General features: G+C 55.0%; 1 protein-coding gene across 3 annotated transcripts in view; it reads left to right on the top strand.

Moving 5' to 3' along the window:
* Positions 1-13,288: 13,288 nt before the first annotated feature.
* PHRF1 (PHD and ring finger domains 1) overlaps positions 13,289-22,128 on the top strand; it is a 58,405-nt gene continuing 49,565 nt past the window's right edge. Inside the window, exon 1 of one of the 3 annotated variants that reach the window (XM_077287790.1) lies at positions 13,289-13,452. The gene's annotated coding sequence lies outside the window, so the exon portion shown is untranslated. The remainder of the gene's footprint in view (positions 13,453-22,128) is intronic. The other 2 variants (XM_077287792.1, XM_077287791.1) reach the window with 2 other exon arrangements.

Genomic DNA, 22,128 nt, shown 5'->3' on the forward strand with positions numbered 1-22,128 from the left:
TAGCCCGAGCTCTCACCGCACACGTCTGATTAGCCCGAGCTCTCACCGCACACATCTAATTAGCCTGAGCTCTCTCCGCACACGTCTGATTAGCCCGAGCTTTCACCTCACGTCTGATTATCCCGAGCTCTCCCCTCACACGTCTGATTATCCCGAGCTCTCTCCGCGCACGTCTGATTAGCCTGAGCTCTCTCCCCACACGTCTGATTATCTTGAGCTCTCTCCTCACACGTCTGATTAGCCCGAGCTCTCACTGCACACGTCTGATTAGCCCTAGCTTTCTCCGCACGCGTCTGATTAGCCCGAGCTCTCTCCGCACACGTCTGATTAGCCCGAGCTCTCACCGCACACGTCTGATTAGCCCGAGCTCTCACCGCACACGTCTGATTAGCCCGAGCTCTCACCGCACACGTCTGATTAGCCCGAGCTCTCATCGCACACATCTGATTAGCCTGAGCTCTCTCCGCACACGTCTGATTAGCCCGAGCTTTCACCTCACGTCTGATTATTCTGAGCTCTCCCCTCACACGTCTGATTATCCCGAGCTCTCTCCGCGCACGTCTGATTAGCCTGAGCTCTCTCCCCACACGTCTGATTATCTTGAGCTCTCTCCGTACACATCTGATTATCCCGAGCTCTCTCCGCTCATGTCTGATTAGCCCGAGCTCTCCCCTCACACGTCTGATTAGCCCAAGCTCTCTCCGCACACGTCTGATTAGCCCAAGCTCTCTCCGCACACGTCTGATTAGCCCGAGCTCTCTCCGCACACGTCTGATTAGCCCGAGCTCTCTCCGCATACGTCTGATTAGCCCGAGCTCTCACCGCACACGTCTGATTAGCCCGAGCTCTCACCGCACACGTCTGATTAGCCCGAGCTCTCACCGCACACATCTGATTAGCCTGAGCTCTCTCCGCACACGTCTGATTAGCCCGAGCTTTCACCTCACGTCTGATTATCCCGAGCTCTCCCCTCACACGTCTGATTATCCCGAGCTCTCTCCTCACACGTCTGATTATCCCGAGCTCTCTCCGCGCACGTCTGATTAGCCTGAGCTCTCTCCCCACACGTCTGATTATCTTGAGCTCTCTCCGTACACATCTGATTATCCCGAGCTCTCTCCGCTCATGTCTGATTAGCCCAAGCTCTCTCCGCACACGTGATTAGCCCGAGCTCTCCCCTCACACGTCTGATTAGCCCAAGCTCTCTCCGCACATGTCTGATTAGCCCGAGCTCTCTCCGCACACGTCTGATTAGCCCGAGCTCTCACCTCACACGTCTGATTAGCCCAAGCTCTCTCCGCACACGTCTGATTAGCCCGAGCTCTCTCCGCACACGTCTGATTAGCCCGAGCTCTCTCCGCACACGTCTGATTAGCCCGAGCTCTCACCGCACACGTCTGATTAGCCCGAGCTCTCACCGCACACGTCTGATTAGCCCGAGCTCTCACCGCACACATCTGATTAGCCTGAGCTCTCTCCGCACACGTCTGATTAGCCCGAGCTCTCTCCGCACACGTCTGATTATCCCGAGCTCTCTCCGCACACGTCTGATTAGCCCGAGCTCTCTCCGCACACATCTGATTAGCCCAAGCTCTCACCGCGCACGTCTGATTAGCCCGAGCTCTCTCCGCACACGTCTGATTAGCCCAAGCTCTCTCCACACACGTCTGATTAGCCCGAGCTCTCTCCGCACACGTCTGATTAGCCCGAGCTCTCACCGCACACGTCTGATTAGACCGAGCTCTCACCGCACACGTCTGATTAGCCCGAGCTCTCTCCGCACACGTCTGATTATCCCGAGCTCTCTCCGCACACGTCTGATTAGCCCGAGCTCTCTCCGCACACATCTGATTAGCCCGAGCTCTCACCGCGCACGTCTGATTAGCCCGAGCTCTCTCCGCACACGTCTGATTAGCCCAAGCTCTCTCCACACACGTCTGATTAGCCCAAGCTCTCTCCGCACACGTCTGATTAGCCCGAGCTCTCTCCGCACACGTCTGATTAGCCTGAGCTCTCTCCGCACACGTCTGATTAGCCCGAGCTGTCACCGCACACGTCTGATTAGCCAGAGCTCTCTCCTCACACGTCTGATTAGCCCGAGCTCTCTCCACACACGTCTGATTAGCCCGAGCTCCCTTCCCACACCTCTGATTATCCCGAGCTCTCTTCCCACACGTCTGATTATCCCGAGCTCTCTCCTCACACGTATGATTAGCCTGAGCTCTCTCCGCACACGTCTGATTATCCCAAGCTTTCTCCGCACACGTCTGATTAGCCCGAGCTCTCCGAGCACGTCTAATTATCCCGGGCTCTCTCCGCACACGTCTGATTATCCCGAGCTCTCCTCACACGTCTGATTATCCCGAGCTCTCCCCTCACATGTCTGATTAGCCCAAGCTCTCTCCGCACACGTCTGATTATCCCGAGCTCTCCCCTCACATGTCTGATTAGCCCAAGCTCTCTCCGCACACTTCTGATTATCCCGAGCTCTCCCCTCACATGTCTAATTATCCCGAGCTCTCTCCTCACACGTCTGATTATCCCGAGCTCTCTCCGCACACGTCTGATTAGCCCGAGCTCTCCTCACACGTCTGATTATCCCGAGCTCTCCCCTCACACGTCTGATTATCCCGAGCTCTCACCGCACACATCTGATTAGCCCGAGCTCTCTCCGCACACGTCTGATTAGCCCGAGCTTTCACCTCACGTCTGATTAGCCCGAGCTCTCTCCGCACACGTCTGATTAGCCCGAGCTCTCTCCGCACACGTCTGATTAGCCCGAGCTCTCACCGCACACGTCTGATTAGCCCAAGCTCTCTCCTCACACGTCTGATTATCCCGAGCTCTCCCTTCACTCGTCTGATTATCCCGAGCTCTCTTCGCACACGTCTGATTAGCCCAAGCTCTCTCCTCACACGTCTGATTATCCCGAGCTCTCCCCTCACACGTCTGATTATCCCGAGCTCTCTCCGCACACGTCTGATTAGCCCAAGGTCTCTCCTCACACGTCTGATTAGCCCGAGCTCTCTCCACACACGTCTGATTAGCCCGAGCTCCCTTCCCACACCTCTGATTATCCCAAGCTCTCTTCCCACACGTCTGATTATCCCGAGCTCTCTCCTCACACGTATGATTAGCCTGAGCTCTCTCCGCACACGTCTGATTATCCCAAGCTTTCTCCGCACACGTCTGATTAGCCCGAGCTCTCCGAGCACGTCTAATTATCCCGGGCTCTCTCCGCACACGTCTGATTATGCCGAGCTCTCCTCACACGTCTGATTATCCTGAGCTCTCCCCTCACATGTCTGATTAGCCCGAGCTCTCTCCGCACACGTCTGATTATCCCGAGCTCTCCCCTCACACGTCTGATTAGCCCAAGCTCTCTCCTCACACGTCTGATTATCCCAAGCTCTCCCCTCACACGTCTGATTATCCCGAGCTCTCACCGCACACATCTAATTAGCCCGAGCTCTCTCCGCACACGTCTGATTAGCCCGAGCTTTCACCTCACGTCTGATTAGCCCGAGCTCTCTCCGCACACATCTGATTAGCCCGAGCTCTCTCCGCACACGTCTGATTAGCCCGAGCTCTCACCGCACACGTCTGATTAGCCCAAGCTCTCTCCTCACACGTCTGATTATCCCGAGCTCTCCCCTCACTCGTCTGATTATCCCGAGCTCTCTCCGCACACGTCTGATTAGCCCAAGCTCTCTCCTCACACGTCTGATTATCCCGAGCTCTCCCCTCACAAGTCTGATTATCCCGAGCTCTCTCCGCACACGTCTGATTAGCCCAAGCTCTCTCCTCACACGTCTGATTATCCCGATCTCTCTCCTCACACGTCTGATTATCCCGAGCTCTCTCCGCGCACGTCTGATTAGCCCGAGCTCTCTCCCCACACGTCTGATTATCTTGAGCTCTCTCCGCACACATCTGATTATCCCGAGCTCTCTCCGCTCATGTCTGATTAGCCCGAGCTCTCTCCGCACACGTGATTAGCCTGAGCTCTCCCCTCACACGTCCGATTATCCCGAGCTCTCTCCGCACACGTCTGATTAGCCCAAGCTCTCTCCTCACACGTCTGATTAGCCCGAGCTCTCTCCACACACGTCTGATTAGCCCGAGCTCCCTTCCCACACCTCTGATTATCCCAAGCTCTCTTCCCACACGTCTGATTATCCCGAGCTCTCTCCTCACACGTATGATTAGCCTGAGCTCTCTCCGCACACGTCTGATTATCCCAAGCTTTCTCCGCACACGTCTGATTATCTCGAGCTCTCCTCACACGTCTGATTATCCTGAGCTCTCCCCTCACATGTCTGATTAGCCCAAGCTCTCTCCGCACACATCTGATTATCCCAAGCTCTCCCCTCACACGTCTGATTAGCCCAAGCTCTCTCCTCACACGTCTGATTATCCCGAGCTCTCCCCTCACACGTCTGATTATCCCGAGCTCTCACCGCACACATCTGAATAGCCCGAGCTCTCTCCGCACACGTCTGATTAGCCCGAGCTTTCACCTCACGTCTGATTAGCCCGAGCTCTCTCCGCACACGTCTGATTAGCCCGAGCTCTCTCCGCACACGTCTGATTAGCCCTAGCTCTCACCGCACACGTCTGATTAGCCCAAGCTCTCTCCTCACACGTCTGATTATCCCGAGCTCTCCCCTCACTCGTCTGACTATCCCGAGCTCTCTCCGCACACGTCTGATTAGCCCAAGCTCTCTCCTCACACGTCTGATTATCCCGAGCTCTCCCCTCACACGTCTGATTATCCCGAGCTCTCTCCACACACGTCTGATTAGCCCAAGCTCTCTCCTCACACGTCTGATTATCCCGAGCTCTCCCCTCACACGTCTGATTATCCCGAGCTCTCTCCGCGCACGTCTGATTAGCCCGAGCTCTCTCCCCACACGTCTGATTATCTTGAGCTCTCTCCGCACAGATCTGATTATCCCGAGCTCTCTCCGCTCATGTCTGATTAGCCCGAGCTCTCTCCGCACACGTGATTAGCCCGAGCTCTCCCCTCACACGTCTGATTAGCCCAAGCTCTCTCCTCACACGTCTGATTATCCCGAGCTCTCCCCTCACACGTCTGATTATCCCGAGCTCTCTCCGCGCACGTCTGATTAGCCCGAGCTCTCTCCCCACACGTCTGATTATCTTGAGCTCTCCTCACACGTCTGATTAGCCCAAGCTCTCACTGCACACGTCTGATTAGCCCTAGCTTTCTCCGCACGCGTCTGATTAGCCCGAGCTCTCTCCGCACACGTCTGATTAGCCCGAGCTCTCACCGCACACGTCTGATTAGCCCGAGCTCTCACCGCACACGTCTGATTAGCCCGAGCTCTCACCGCACACATCTAATTAGCCTGAGCTCTCTCCGCACACGTCTGATTAGCCCGAGCTTTCACCTCACGTCTGATTATCCCGAGCTCTCCCCTCACACGTCTGATTATCCCGAGCTCTCTCCGCGCACGTCTGATTAGCCTGAGCTCTCTCCCCACACGTCTGATTATCTTGAGCTCTCTCCTCACACGTCTGATTAGCCCGAGCTCTCACTGCACACGTCTGATTAGCCCTAGCTTTCTCCGCACGCGTCTGATTAGCCCGAGCTCTCTCCGCACACGTCTGATTAGCCCGAGCTCTCACCGCACACGTCTGATTAGCCCGAGCTCTCACCGCACACGTCTGATTAGCCCGAGCTCTCACCGCACACGTCTGATTAGCCCGAGCTCTCATCGCACACATCTGATTAGCCTGAGCTCTCTCCGCACACGTCTGATTAGCCCGAGCTTTCACCTCACGTCTGATTATTCCGAGCTCTCCCCTCACACGTCTGATTATCCCGAGCTCTCTCCGCGCACGTCTGATTAGCCTGAGCTCTCTCCCCACACGTCTGATTATCTTGAGCTCTCTCCGTACACATCTGATTATCCCGAGCTCTCTCCGGTCATGTCTGATTAGCCCGAGCTCTCCCCTCACACGTCTGATTAGCCCAAGCTCTCTCCGCACACGTCTGATTAGCCCGAGCTCTCTCCGCACACGTCTGATTAGCCCGAGCTCTCTCCGCACACGTCTGATTAGCCCGAGCTCTCTCCGCACACGTCTGATTAGCCCGAGCTCTCACCGCACACGTCTGATTAGCCCGAGCTCTCACCGCACACGTCTGATTAGCCCGAGCTCTCACCGCACACATCTGATTAGCCTGAGCTCTCTCCGCACACGTCTGATTAGCCCGAGCTTTCACCTCACGTCTGATTATCCCGAGCTCTCCCCTCACACGTCTGATTATCCCGAGCTCTCTCCTCACACGTCTGATTATCCCGAGCTCTCTCTGCGCACGTCTGATTAGCCTGAGCTCTCTCCCCACACGTCTGATTATCTTGAGCTCTCTCCGTACACATCTGATTATCCCGAGCTCTCTCCGCTCATGTCTGATTAGCCCGAGCTCTCTCCGCACACGTGATTAGCCCGAGCTCTCCCCTCACACGTCTGATTAGCCCAAGCTCTCTCCGCACACGTCTGATTAGCCCGAGCTCTCTCCGCACACGTCTGATTAGCCCGAGCTCTCACCTCACACGTCTGATTAGCCCAAGCTCTCTCCGCACACGTCTGATTAGCCCGAGCTCTCTCCGCACACGTCTGATTATCCCAAGCTTTCTCCGCACACGTCTGATTATCCCGAGCTCTCCCCTCACATGTCTGATTAGCCCAAGCTCTCTCCGCACACACGTCTGATTATCCCGAGCTCTCCCCTCACATGTCTGATTAGCCCAAGCTCTCTCCGCACACGTCTGATTATCCCGAGCTCTCCCCTCACATGTCTAATTATCCCGAGCTCTCTCCTCACACGTCTGATTATCCCGAGCTCTCTCCGCACACGTCTGATTAGCCCGAGCTCTCCTCACACGTCTGATTATCCCGAGCTCTCCCCTCACACGTCTGATTATCCCGAGCTCTCACCGCACACATCTGATTAGCCCGAGCTCTCTCCGCACACGTCTGATTAGCCCGAGCTTTCACCTCACGTCTGATTAGCCCGAGCTCTCTCCGCACACGTCTGATTAGCCCGAGCTCTCTCCGCACACGTCTGATTAGCCCGAGCTCTCACCGCACACGTCTGATTAGCCCAAGCTCTCTCCTCACACGTCTGATTATCCCGAGCTCTCCCTTCACTCGTCTGATTATCCCGAGCTCTCTCCGCACACGTCTGATTAGCCCAAGCTCTCTCCTCACACGTCTGATTATCCCGAGCTCTCCCCTCACACGTCTGATTATCCCGAGCTCTCTCCGCACACGTCTGATTAGCCCAAGGTCTCTCCTCACACGTCTGATTATCCCGAGCTCTCCCCTCACACGTCTGATTATCCCGAGCTCTCTCCGCACACGTCTGATTAGCCCAAGCTCTCTCCTCACACGTCTGATTAGCCCGAGCTCTCTCCACACACGTCTGATTAGCCCGAGCTCCCTTCTCACACCTCTGATTATCCCAAGCTCTCTTCCCACACGTCTGATTATCCCGAGCTCTCTCCTCACACGTATGATTAGCCTGAGCTCTCTCCGCACACGTCTGATTATCCCAAGCTTTCTCCGCACACGTCTGATTAGCCCGAGCTCTCCGAGCACGTCTAATTATCCCGGGCTCTCTCCGCACACGTCTGATTATGCCGAGCTCTCCTCACACGTCTGATTATCCTGAGCTCTCCCCTCACATGTCTGATTAGCCCGAGCTCTCTCCGCACACGTCTGATTATCCCGAGCTCTCCCCTCACACGTCTGATTAGCCCAAGCTCTCTCCTCACGCGTCTGATTATCCCAAGCTCTCCCCTCACACGTCTGATTATCCCGAGCTCTCACCGCGCACATCTAATTAGCCCGAGCTCTCTCCGCACACGTCTGATTAGCCCGAGCTTTCACCTCACGTCTGATTAGCCCGAGCTCTCTCCGCACACATCTGATTAGCCCGAGCTCTCTCCGCACACGTCTGATTAGCCCGAGCTCTCACCGCACACGTCTGATTAGCCCAAGCTCTCTCCTCACACGTCTGATTATCCCGAGCTCTCCCCTCACTCGTCTGATTATCCCGAGCTCTCTACGCACACGTCTGATTAGCCCAAGCTCTCTCCTCACACGTCTGATTATCCCGAGCTCTCCCCTCACACGTCTGATTATCCCGAGCTCTCTCCGCACACGTCTGATTAGCCCAAGCTCTCTCCTCACACGTCTGATTATCCTGAGCTCTCTCCTCACACGTCTGATTATCCCGAGCTCTCTCCGCGCACGTCTGATTAGCCCGAGCTCTCTCCCCACACGTCTGATTATCTTGAGCTCTCTCCGCACACATCTGATTATCCCGAGCTCTCTCCGCTCATGTCTGATTAGCCCGAGCTCTCTCCGCACACGTGATTAGCCTGAGCTCTCCCCTCACACATCTGATTATCCCGAGCTCTCTCCGCACACGTCTGATTAGCCCAAGCTCTCTCCTCACACGTCTGATTAGCCCGAGCTCTCTCCACACACGTCTGATTAACCCGAGCTCCCTTCCCACACCTCTGATTATCCCAAGCTCTCTTCCCACACGTCTGATTATCCCGAGCTCTCTCCTCACACGTATGATTAGCCTGAGCTCTCTCCGCACACGTCTGATTATCCCAAGCTTTCTCCGCACACGTCTGATTATCTCGAGCTCTCCTCACACGTCTGATTATCCTGAGCTCTCCCCTCACATGTCTGATTAGCCCAAGCTCTCTCCGCACACATCTGATTATCCCGAGCTCTCCCCTCACACGTCTGATTAGCCCAAGCTCTCTCCTCACACGTCTGATTATCCCGAGCTCTCCCCTCACACGTCTGATTATCCCGAGCTCTCACCGCACACATCTGAATAGCCCGAGCTCTCTCCGCACACGTCTGATTAGCCCGAGCTTTCACCTCACGTCTGATTAGCCCGAGCTCTCTCCGCACATGTCTGATTAGCCCGACCTCTCTCCGCACACGTCTGATTAGCCCTAGCTCTCACCGCACACGTCTGATTAGCCCAAGCTCTCTCCTCACACGTCTGATTATCCCGAGCTCTCTCCTCACTCGTCTGACTATCCCGAGCTCTCTCCGCACACGTCTGATTAGCCCAAGCTCTCTCCTCACACGTCTGATTATCCCGAGCTCTCCCCTCACACGTCTGATTATCCCGAGCTCTCCCCTCACACGTCTGATTATCCCGAGCTCTCTCCGCACACGTCTGATTAGCCCAAGCTCTTTCCTCACACGTCTGATTAGCCCGAGCTCTCTCCACACACGTCTGATTAGCCCGAGCTCCCTTCCCACACCTCTGATTATCCCAAGCTCTCTTCCCACACGTCTGATTATCCCGAGCTCTCTCCTCACACGTATGATTAGCCTGAGCTCTCTCCGCACACGTCTGATTATCCCAAGCTTTCTCCGCACACGTCTGATTAGCCCGAGCTCTCCGAGCACGTCTAATTATCCCGGGCTCTCTCCGCACACGTCTGATTATGCCGAGCTCTCCTCACACGTCTGATTATCCTGAGCTCTCCCCTCACATGTCTGATTAGCCCGAGCTCTCTCCGCACACGTCTGATTATCCCGAGCTCTCCCCTCACACGTCTGATTAGCCCAAGCTCTCTCCTCACGCGTCTGATTATCCCAAGCTCTCCCCTCACACGTCTGATTATCCCGAGCTCTCACCGCACACATCTAATTAGCCCGAGCTCTCTCCGCACACGTCTGATTAGCCCGAGCTTTCACCTCACGTCTGATTAGCCCGAGCTCTCTCCGCACACATCTGATTAGCCCGAGCTCTCTCCGCACACGTCTGATTAGCCCGAGCTCTCACCGCACACGTCTGATTAGCCCAAGCTCTCTCCTCACACGTCTGATTATCCCGAGCTCTCCCCTCACTCGTCTGATTATCCCGAGCTCTCTCCGCACACGTCTGATTAGCCCAAGCTCTCTCCTCACACGTCTGATTATCCCGAGCTCTCCCCTCACACGTCTGATTATCCCGAGCTCTCTCCGCACACGTCTGATTAGCCCAAGCTCTCTCCTCACACGTCTGATTATCCTGAGCTCTCTCCTCACACGTCTGATTATCCCGAGCTCTCTCCGCGCACGTCTGATTAGCCCGAGCTCTCTCCCCACACGTCTGATTATCTTGAGCTCTCTCCGCACACATCTGATTATCCCGAGCTCTCTCCGCTCATGTCTGATTAGCCCGAGCTCTCTCCGCACACGTGATTAGCCTGAGCTCTCCCCTCACAAGTCTGATTATCCCGAGCTCTCTCCGCACACGTCTGATTAGCCCAAGCTCTCTCCTCACACGTCTGATTAGCCCGAGCTCTCTCCACACACGTCTGATTAACCCGAGCTCCCTTCCCACACCTCTGATTATCCCAAGCTCTCTTCCCACACGTCTGATTATCCCGAGCTGTCTCCTCACACGTATGATTAGCCTGAGCTCTCTCAGCACACGTCTGATTATCCCAAGCTTTCTCCGCACACGTCTGATTATCTCGAGCTCTCCTCACACATCTGATTATCCTGAGCTCTCCCCTCACATGTCTGATTAGCCCAAGCTCTCTCCGCACACATCTGATTATCCCGAGCTCTCCCCTCACACGTCTGATTAGCCCAAGCTCTCTCCTCACACGTCTGATTATCCCAAGCTCTCTCCTCACACGTCTGATTATCCCGAGCTCTCACCGCACACATCTGAATAGCCCGAGCTCTCTCCGCACACGTCTGATTAGCCCGAGCTTTCACCTCACGTCTGATTAGCCCGAGCTCTCTCCGCACACGTCTGATTAGCCCGAGCTCTCTCCGCACACGTCTGATTAGCCCTAGCTCTCACCGCACACGTCTGATTAGCCCAAGCTCTCTCCTCACACGTCTGATTATCCCGAGCTCTCCCCTCACTCGTCTGACTATCCCGAGCTCTCTCCGCACACGTCTGATTAGCCCAAGCTCTCTCCTCACACGTCTGATTATCCAGAGCTCTCCCCTCACACGTCTGATTATCCCGAGCTCTCTCCACACACGTCTGATTAGCCCAAGCTCTCTCCTCACACGTCTGATTATCCCGAGCTCTCCCCTCACACGTCTGATTATCCCGAGCTCTCTCCGCGCACGTCTGATTAGCCCGAGCTCTCTCCCCACACGTCTGATTATCTTGAGCTCTCTCCGCACAGATCTGATTATCCCGAGCTCTCTCCGCTCATGTCTGATTAGCCCGAGCTCTCTCCGCACACGTGATTAGCCCGAGCTCTCCCCTCACACGTCTGATTAGCCCAAGCTCTCTCCTCACACGTCTGATTATCCCGAGCTCTCCCCTCACACATCTGATTATCCCGAGCTCTCTCCGCGCACATCTGATTAGCCCGAGCTCTCTCCCCACACGTCTGATTATCTTGAGCTCTCCTCACACGTCTGATTAGCCCGAGCTCTCACTGCACACGTCTGATTAGCCCTAGCTTTCTCCGCACGCGTCTGATTAGCCCGAGCTCTCTCCGCACACGTCTGATTAGCCCGAGCTCTCACCGCACACGTCTGATTAGCCCGAGCTCTCACCGCACACGTCTGATTAGCCCGAGCTCTCACCGCACACGTCTGATTAGCCCGAGCTCTCACCGCACACATCTAATTAGCCTGAGCTCTCTCCGCACACGTCTGATTAGCCCGAGCTTTCACCTCACGTCTGATTATCCCGAGCTCTCCCCTCACACGGCTGATTATCCCGAGCTCTCTCCGCGCACGTCTGATTAGCCTGAGCTCTCTCCCCACACGTCTGATTATCTTGAGCTCTCTCCGTACACATCTGATTATCCCGAGCTCTCTCCGCTCATGTCTGATTAGCCCGAGCTCTCTCCGCACACGTGATTAGCCCGCGCTCTCCCCTCACACGTCTGATTAGCCCAAGCTCTCTCCGCACACGTCTGAGTAGCCCGAGCTCTCTCCGCACACGTCTGATTAGCCCGAGCTCTCACCTCACACGTCTGATTAGCCCAAGCTCTCTCCGCACACGTCTGATTAGCCCAAGCTCTCTCCGCACACGTCTGATTAGCCCGAGCTCTCTCCGCACACGTCTGATTAGCCCGAGCTCTCTCCGCACACGTCTGATTAGCCCGAGCTCTCACCGCACACGTCTGATTAGCCCGAGCTCTCACCGCACACATCTGATTAGCCCGAGCTCTCACCGCACACATCTGATTAGCCTGAGCTCTCTCCGCACACGTCTGATTAGCCCGAGCTTTCACCTCACGTCTGATTATCCCGAGCTCTCCCCTCACACGTCTGATTATCCCGAGCTCTCTCCGTGCACGTCTGATTAGCCTGAGCTCTCTCCCCACACGTCTGATTATCTTGAGCTCTCTCCGCACACGTCTGATTAGCCCGAGCTCTCTCCGCACACGTGATTAGCCCGAGCTCTCCCCTCACACGTCTGATTAGCCCAAGCTCTCTCCGCACACGTCTGATTAGCCCGAGCTCTCTCCGCACACGTCTGATTAGCCCGTGCTCTCACCGCACACGTCTGATTAGCCCGAGCTCTCTCCGCACACGTCTGATTATCCCGAGCTCTCTCCGCACACGTCTGATTAGCCCAAGCTCTCTCCTCACACGTCTGATTAGCCCGAGCTCTCTCCGCACACGTCTGATTAGCCCGTGCTCTCACCGCACACGTCTGATTAGCCCGAGCTCTCTCCGCACACGTCTGATTATCCCGAGCTCTCTCCGCACACGTCTGATTAGCCCGAGCTTTCACCTCACGTCTGATTAGCGTTAGTGTCTAACAGCATAAATAAAAAATATATACAAATTTAAATTATTCACACTTATCCACCAATAAAATAATAATAATGAAACATATTTGCTTTTGCCTTGTCAGTAAAAGTCTAATGTATCAAAATTTAAGATTAACTAACGGGATTAGGAAACACTAACCATAAAAATATCTAAATGACAGAAGTGCAGTATTTCAGTTACCGCAATTCCATAAAACAATAACATTCAATCAATTAGGCCCCATAAATATTTCAGTTACTGGATATAAATAAATGAATAAAGTTGTTTCTGCTCGCCGAGTGTCAGTGACTGGAGGCACTGAGGCACTGAGGCGAGTGAGCTCCCCTCGTCACGGCAGCACGGCCAGCACGACGCATGCGCTTCACATGCCCCACCCCTCTGTCTACAGTGCAGACGTGACAGCTTCCGCCTCTGCCGGCAGTCTCCATGGTAACCGGGGAATCTCACAAGCGCCGTGACGTCACGTCGGGGGCGGCCTTCACTGCTGACCTGACGTCACCACCCACCAGTGTGACCCGGAAGGAGATCTCCTTGTGTTGCTGGCTTCCGGACGCTGATTGCCAGAGTAGGGCCGATCACACGAACTATGCGGTGAGCAGACCCCGGAGGGTGAAGGACGCGGTGCTCGGCAACGTAAGACACGTCTTCAGTGTGCGTTACCTGCGCGGTGTGCCGTGACGTCACTGCGTCTACCTGCTCTCCTTCCTCATATAAGCTAGTGGTGACGTCACAGGCACGCTGTTATTATGGCTGCCAGCCTGACATTGGCTTATCTAGCGTCACTCCCAGGTGAGGTGTTGTGGTGGTACTACAAGTCCCAGCAGGTGTAGTGGGACTTACTGCACACCAAGGCTTCCACATTAGGCATTTATTACATTAGTGCCCCCTTATCAGTGCTCAGGTGTGCACCTCCCTGCACCCACCAGCCATAGTCACCACACGACCAGCTCCCGGACCGCTGCAGTCTGTGATTGGCTGCAGCGCTCACTTTTAGCTTTGAGCAGCTCGTCATCAGATGGTTTATGATTATACACAGCTCAAAGTCACTTGACTGCTGCAGCCAATCACAGACGGCAGCGGTCCGGGAGCTGGTGGAGCGAGGACATCACTAATTTCTGCCAGTGCACAGACCATAGGACGACACCGTGCTGGATCCGGTTATGTCTCTCCCCCCCCCCCCAAAGATTAGGGGATGTGACTGTGGGGGGATAGGGCCATCTTATCCCAGCTCTCCCCATCACTGTCCTCTGTGATTAGGGGATGTGACTGTGGGGGATAGGGCCATTTTATCCCAGATCTGTCCCCATCACTGTCCTGTGTGATTAGGGGATGTGACTGTGGGGGATAGGGCCATCTTATCCCAGCTCTCCCCATCACTGTCCTGTGCGATTAGGGGATGTGACTGTGGGGGATAGGGCCATCTTATCCCAGATCTCCCCATCACTGTCCTGTGTGATTAGGGGATGTGACTGTGGGGGATAGGGCCATCTTATCCCAGATCTCTCCCCATCACTGTCCTGTGTGATTAGGGGATGTGACTGTGGGGGGATAGGGCCATCTTATCCCAGATCTCTCCCCATCACTGTCCTCTGTGATTAGGGGATGTGACTGTGGGGGGGGGGATAGGGCCATCTTATCCCAGATCTCCCCCCATCACTGTCCTTTGTGATTAGGGGATGTGACTGTGGGGGGATAGGGCCATCTTATCCCAGATCTCCCCATCACTGTCCTGTGTGATTAGGGGATGTGACTGTGGGGGATAGGGCCATCTTATCCCAGATCTCCCCATCACTGTCCTGTGTGATTAGGGGATGTGACTGTGGGGGGATAGGGCCATCTTATTCCAGATCTCTCCCCATCACTGTCCTCTGTGTTTAGGGGATGTGACTCTGGGGGGATAGGGCCATCTTATCCCAGATCTCCCCCCATCACTGTCCTGTGTGATTAGGGGATGTGACTGTGGGGGATAGGGCCATCTTATCCCAGATCTCCCCATCACTGTCCTGTGTGATTAGGGGATGTGACTGTGGGGGATAGGGCCATCTTATCCCAGATCTCTCCCCATCACTGTCCTCTGTGATTAGGGGATGTGACTGTGGGGGGGGGATAGGGCCATCTTATCCCAGATCTCCCCCCATCACTGTCCTGTGTGATTAGGGGATGTGACTGTGGGGGATAGGGCCATCTTATCCCAGATCTCCCCATCACTGTCCTGTGTGATTAGGGGATGTGACTGTGGGGGGATAGGGCCATCTTATCCCAGATCTCTCCCCATCACTGTCCTGTGTGATTAGGGGATGTGACTGTGGGGGATAGGGCCATCTTATCCCAGATCTCCCCGTCACTGTCCTGTGTGATTAGGGGATGTGACTGTGGGGGGATAGGGCCATCTTATTCCAGATCTGTCCCCATCACTGTCCTGTGTGATTAGGGGATGTGACTGTGGGGGATAGGGCCATCTTATCCCAGATCTCCCCATCACTGTCCTGTGTGATTAGGGGATGTGACTGTGGGGGATAGGGCCATCTTATCCCAGCTCTCCCCATCACTGTCCTCTGTGATTAGGGGATGTGACTGTGGGGGGATAGGGCCATCTTATCCCAGATCTCTCCCCATCACTGTCCTCTGTGATTAGGGGATGTGACTGTGGGGGATAGGGCCATCTTATCCCAGATCTCCCCATCACTGTCCTGTGTGATTAGGGGATGTGACTGTGGGGGATAGGGCCATCTTATCCCAGATCTCTCCCCATCACTGTCCTCTGTGATTAGGGGATGTGACTGTGGGGGATAGGGCCATCTTATCCCAGATCTCCCCATCACTGTCCTGTGTGATTAGGGGATGTGACTGTGGGGGATAGGGCCATCTTATCCCAGCTCTCCCCATCACTGTCCTCTGTGATTAGGGGATGTGACTGTGGGGGGATAGGGCCATCTTATCCCAGATCTCTCCCCATCACTGTCCTGTGTGATTAGGGGATGTGACTGTGGGGGATAGGGCCATCTTATCCCTGATCTCTCCCCATCACTGTCCTGTGTGATTAGGGGATGTGACTGTGGGGGATAGGGCCATCTTATCCCAGCTCTCCCCATCACTGTCCTCTGTGATTAGGGGATGTGACTGTGGGGGATAGGGCCATCTTATCCCTGATCTCTCCCCATCACTGTCCTCTGTGATTAGGGGATGTGACTGTGGGGGGATAGGGCCATCTTATCCCAGATCTCTCCCCATCACTGTCCTCTGTGATTAGGGGATGTGACTGTGGGGGGATAGGGCCATCTTATCCCAGATCTCTCCCCATCACTGTCCTGTGTGATTAGGGGATGTGACTCTGGGGGGATAGGGCCATCTTATCCCAGATCTCCCCCCATCACTGTCCTGTGTGATTAGGGGATGTGACTGTGGGGGGGATAGGGCCATCTTATTCCAGATCTCTCCCCATCACTGTCTTGTGTGATTAGGGGATGTGACTGTGGGGGATAGGGCCATCTTCTTCCAGATCTCTCCCCATCACTGTCCTCTGTGATTAGGGGATGTGACTGTGGGGGATAGGGCCATCTTATCCCAGATCTCTCCCCGTCACTGTCCTGTGTGATTAGGGGATGTGACTGTGGGGGGGGATAGGGCCATCTTATCCCAGATCTCCCCCCATCACTGTCCTGTGTGATTAGGGGATGTGACTGTGGGGGATAGGGCCATCTTATCCCAGATCTCTCCCCATGACTGTCCTCTGTGATTAGGGGATGTGACTGTGGGGGGATAGGGCCATCTTATTCCAGATCTCTCCCCATCACTGTCCTGTGTGATTAGGGGATGTGACTGTGGGGGGGATAGGGCCATCTTATTCCAGATCTCTCCCCATCACTGTCTTGTGTGATTAGGGGATGTGACTGTGGGGGATAGGGCCATCTTCTTCCAGATCTCTCCCCATCACTGTCCTCTGTGATTAGGGGATGTGACTGTGGGGGATAGGGCCATCTTATCCCAGATCTCTCCCCATCACTGTCCTGTGTGATTAGGGGATGTGACTGTGGGGGGGGGATAGGGCCATCTTATCCCAGATCTCCCCCCATCACTGTCCTGTGTGATTAGGGGATGTGACTGTGGGGGATAGGGCCATCTTATCCCAGATCTCTCCCCATCACTGTCCTGTGTGATTAGGGGATGTGACTGTGGGGGGATAGGGCCATCTTATCCCAGATCTCCCCATCACTGCCCTGTGTGATTAGGGGATGTGACTGTGGGGGGATAGGGCCATCTTATCCCAGATCTCTCCCCATCACTGTCCTCTGTGATTAGGTGATGTGACTGTGGGGGATAGGGCCATCTTATCCCAGATCTCCCCATCACTGTCCTGTGTGGTTAGGGGATGTGACTGTGGGGGATAGGGCCATCTTATCCCAGATCTCTCCCCATGACTGTCCTGTGTGATTAGGGGATGTGACTGTGGGGGATAGGGCCATCTTATCCCAGATCTCTCCCCATCACTGTCCTCTGTGATTAGGGGATGTGACTGTGGGGGATAGGGCCATCTTATCCCAGATCTCTCCCCGTCACTGTCCTGTGTGATTAGGGGATGTGACTGTGGGGGGGGATAGGGCCATCTTATCCCAGATCTCCCCCCATCACTGTCCTGTGTGATTAGGGGATGTGACTGTGGGGGATAGGGCCATCTTATCCCAGATCTCTCCCCATGACTGTCCTCTGTGATTAGGGGATGTGACTGTGGGGGGATAGGGCCATCTTATCCCAGATCTCTCCCCATCACTGTCCTGTGTGATTAGGGGATGTGACTGTGGGGGATAGGGCCATCTTATCCCAGATCTCCCCGTCACTGTCCTGTGTGATTAGGGGATGTGACTGTGGGGGGATAGGGCCATCTTATTCCAGATCTGTCCCCATCACTGTCCTGTGTGATTAGGGGATGTGACTGTGGGGGATAGGGCCATCTTATCCCAGATCTCCCCATCACTGTCCTGTGTGATTAGGGGATGTGACTGTGGGGGATAGGGCCATCTTATCCCAGCTCTCCCCATCACTGTCCTCTGTGATTAGGGGATGTGACTGTGGGGGGATAGGGCCATCTTATCCCAGATCTCTCCCCATCACTGTCCTCTGTGATTAGGGGATGTGACTGTGGGGGATAGGGCCATCTTATCCCAGATCTCCCCATCACTGTCCTGTGTGATTAGGGGATGTGACTGTGGGGGATAGGGCCATCTTATCCCAGATCTCTCCCCATCACTGTCCTCTGTGATTAGGGGATGTGACTGTGGGGGATAGGGCCATCTTATCCCAGATCTCCCCATCACTGTCCTGTGTGATTAGGGGATGTGACTGTGGGGGATAGGGCCATCTTATCCCAGCTCTCCCCATCACTGTCCTCTGTGATTAGGGGATGTGACTGTGGGGGGATAGGGCCATCTTATCCCAGATCTCTCCCCATCACTGTCCTGTGTGATTAGGGGATGTGACTGTGGGGGATAGGGCCATCTTATCCCTGATCTCTCCCCATCACTGTCCTGTGTGATTAGGGGATGTGACTGTGGGGGATAGGGCCATCTTATCCCAGCTCTCCCCATCACTGTCCTCTGTGATTAGGGGATGTGACTGTGGGGGATAGGGCCATCTTATCCCTGATCTCTCCCCATCACTGTCCTCTGTGATTAGGGGATGTGACTGTGGGGGGATAGGGCCATCTTATCCCAGATCTCTCCCCATCACTGTCCTCTGTGATTAGGGGATGTGACTGTGGGGGGATAGGGCCATCTTATCCCAGATCTCTCCCCATCACTGTCCTGTGTGATTAGGGGATGTGACTCTGGGGGGATAGGGCCATCTTATCCCAGATCTCCCCCCATCACTGTCCTGTGTGATTAGGGGATGTGACTGTGGGGGGGATAGGGCCATCTTATTCCAGATCTCTCCCCATCACTGTCTTGTGTGATTAGGGGATGTGACTGTGGGGGATAGGGCCATCTTCTTCCAGATCTCTCCCCATCACTGTCCTCTGTGATTAGGGGATGTGACTGTGGGGGATAGGGCCATCTTATCCCAGATCTCTCCCCGTCACTGTCCTGTGTGATTAGGGGATGTGACTGTGGGGGGGGATAGGGCCATCTTATCCCAGATCTCCCCCCATCACTGTCCTGTGTGATTAGGGGATGTGACTGTGGGGGATAGGGCCATCTTATCCCAGATCTCTCCCCATGACTGTCCTCTGTGATTAGGGGATGTGACTGTGGGGGGATAGGGCCATCTTATTCCAGATCTCTCCCCATCACTGTCCTGTGTGATTAGGGGATGTGACTGTGGGGGGGATAGGGCCATCTTATTCCAGATCTCTCCCCATCACTGTCTTGTGTGATTAGGGGATGTGACTGTGGGGGATAGGGCCATCTTCTTCCAGATCTCTCCCCATCACTGTCCTCTGTGATTAGGGGATGTGACTGTGGGGGATAGGGCCATCTTATCCCAGATCTCTCCCCATCACTGTCCTGTGTGATTAGGGGATGTGACTGTGGGGGGGGGATAGGGCCATCTTATCCCAGATCTCCCCCCATCACTGTCCTGTGTGATTAGGGGATGTGACTGTGGGGGATAGGGCCATCTTATCCCAGATCTCTCCCCATCACTGTCCTGTGTGATTAGGGGATGTGACTGTGGGGGGATAGGGCCATCTTATCCCAGATCTCCCCATCACTGTCCTGTGTGATTAGGGGATGTGACTGTGGGGGGATAGGGCCATCTTATCCCAGATCTCTCCCCATCACTGTCCTCTGTGATTAGGTGATGTGACTGTGGGGGATAGGGCCATCTTATCCCAGATCTCCCCATCACTGTCCTGTGTGGTTAGGGGATGTGACTGTGGGGGATAGGGCCATCTTATCCCAGATCTCTCCCCATGACTGTCCTGTGTGATTAGGGGATGTGACTGTGGGGGATAGGGCCATCTTATCCCAGATCTCTCCCCATCACTGTCCTCTGTGATTAGGGGATGTGACTGTGGGGGATAGGGCCATCTTATCCCAGATCTCTCCCCGTCACTGTCCTGTGTGATTAGGGGATGTGACTGTGGGGGGGGATAGGGCCATCTTATCCCAGATCTCCCCCCATCACTGTCCTGTGTGATTAGGGGATGTGACTGTGGGGGATAGGGCCATCTTATCCCAGATCTCTCCCCATGACTGTCCTCTGTGATTAGGGGATGTGACTGTGGGGGGATAGGGCGCCATCTTATTCCAGAACTCTCCCCATCACTGTCCTCTGTGATTAGGGGATGTGACTGTGGGGGGGATAGGGCCATCTTATCCCAGATCTCTCCCCATCACTGTCCTGTGTGATTAGGGGATGTGACTGTGGGGGGGGATAGGGCCATCTTATCCCAGATCTCCCCCCATCACTGTCCTGTGTGATTAGGGGATGTGACTGTGGGGGATAGGGCCATCTTATCCCAGATCTCTCCCCATCACTGTCCTCTGTGATTAGGGGATGTGACTGTGGGGGATAGGGCCATCTTATCCCAGATCTCCCCATCACTGTCCTGTGTGATTAGGGGATGTGACTGTGGGGGGATAGGGCCATCTTATCCCAGATCTCTCCCCATCACTGTCCTCTGTGATTAGGTGATGTGACTGTGGGGGATAGGGCCATCTTATCCCAGATCTCCCCATCACTGTCCTGTGTGGTTAGGGGATGTGACTGTGGGGGATAGGGCCATCTTATCCCAGATCTCTCCCCATGACTGTCCTGTGTGATTAGGGGATGTGACTGTGGGGGATAGGGCCATCTTATCCCAGATCTCTCCCCATCACTGTCCTCTGTGATTAGGGGATGTGACTGTGGGGGGATAGGGCCATCTTATTCCAGATCTCTCCACATCACTGTCCTCTGTGATTAGGGGATGTGACTGTGGGGGATAGGGCCATCTTATCCCAGATCTCTCCCCGTCACTGTCCTGTGTGATTAGGGGATGTGACTGTGGGGGGGATAGGGTCATCTTATTCCAGATCTCTCCCCATCACTGTCCTCTGTGATTAGGGGATGTGACTGTGGGGGGATAGGGCCATCTTATCCCTGATCTTCCTATCACTGTCCTGTGTGATTAGGGGATGTGACTGTGGGGGGATAGGGCCATCTTATCCCAGCTCTCCCCATCACTGTCCTGTGTGATTAGGGGATGTGACTGTGGGGGATAGGGCCATTTTATCCCAGATCTCCCCATCACTGTTCTGTGTGATTAGGGGATGTGACTGTGGGGGATAGGGCCATCTTATCCCAGATCTCCCCCCATCACTGTCCTGTGTGATTAGGGGATGTGACTGTGGGGGATAGGGCCATCTTATCCCAGATCTCTCCCCGTCACTGTCCTGTGTGATTAGGGGATGTGACTGTGGGGGATAGGGCCATGTTATCCCAGATCTCTCCCCGTCACTGTCCTGTGTGATTAGGGGATGTGACTGTGGGGGGATAGGGCCATCTTATCCCAGATCTCTCCCCATCACTGTCCTGTGTGATTAGGGGATGTGACTGTGGGGGGGGATAGGGCCATCTTATCCCAGATCTCCCCCCATCACTGTCCTGTGTGATTAGGGGATGTGACTGTGGGGGATAGGGCCATCTTATCCCAGATCTCTCCCCATCACTGTCCTTTGTGATTAGGGGATGTGACTGTGGGGGATAGGGCCATCTTCTTCCAGATCTCTCCCCATCACTGTCCTCTGTGATTAGGGGATGTGACTGTGGGGGATAGGGCCATCTTATCCCAGATCTCTCCCCATCACTGTCCTGTGTGATTAGGGGATGTGACTGTGGGGGGGGATAGGGCCATCTTATCCCAGATCTCTCCCCATCACTGTCCTGTGTGATTAGGGGATGTGACTGTGGGGGATAGGGCCATCTTATCCCAGATCTCTCCCCATCACTGTCCTGTGTGATTAGGGGATGTGACTGTGGGGGGGATAGGGCCATCTTATCCCAGATCTCCCCATCACTGTCCTGTGTGATTAGGGGATGTGACTGTGGGGGATAGGGCCATCTTATCCCAGATCTCCCCATCACTGTCCTGTGTGATTAGGGGATGTGACTGTGGGGGATAGGGCCATCTTATCCCAGATCTCTCCCCATCACTGTCCTCTGTGATTAGTGGATGTGACTGTGGGGGGGGGATAGGGCCATCTTATCCCAGATCTCCCCCCATCACTGTCCTGTGTGATTAGGGGATGTGACTGTGGGGGATAGGGCCATCTTATCCCAGATCTCCCCATCACTGTCCTGTGTGATTAGGGGATGTGACTGTGGGGGGATAGG

The sequence above is a fragment of the Ranitomeya variabilis genome, chromosome 2 (genome assembly GCF_051348905.1).
Source record: "Ranitomeya variabilis isolate aRanVar5 chromosome 2, aRanVar5.hap1, whole genome shotgun sequence".
Lineage (NCBI taxonomy): Eukaryota > Metazoa > Chordata > Amphibia > Anura > Dendrobatidae > Ranitomeya > Ranitomeya variabilis.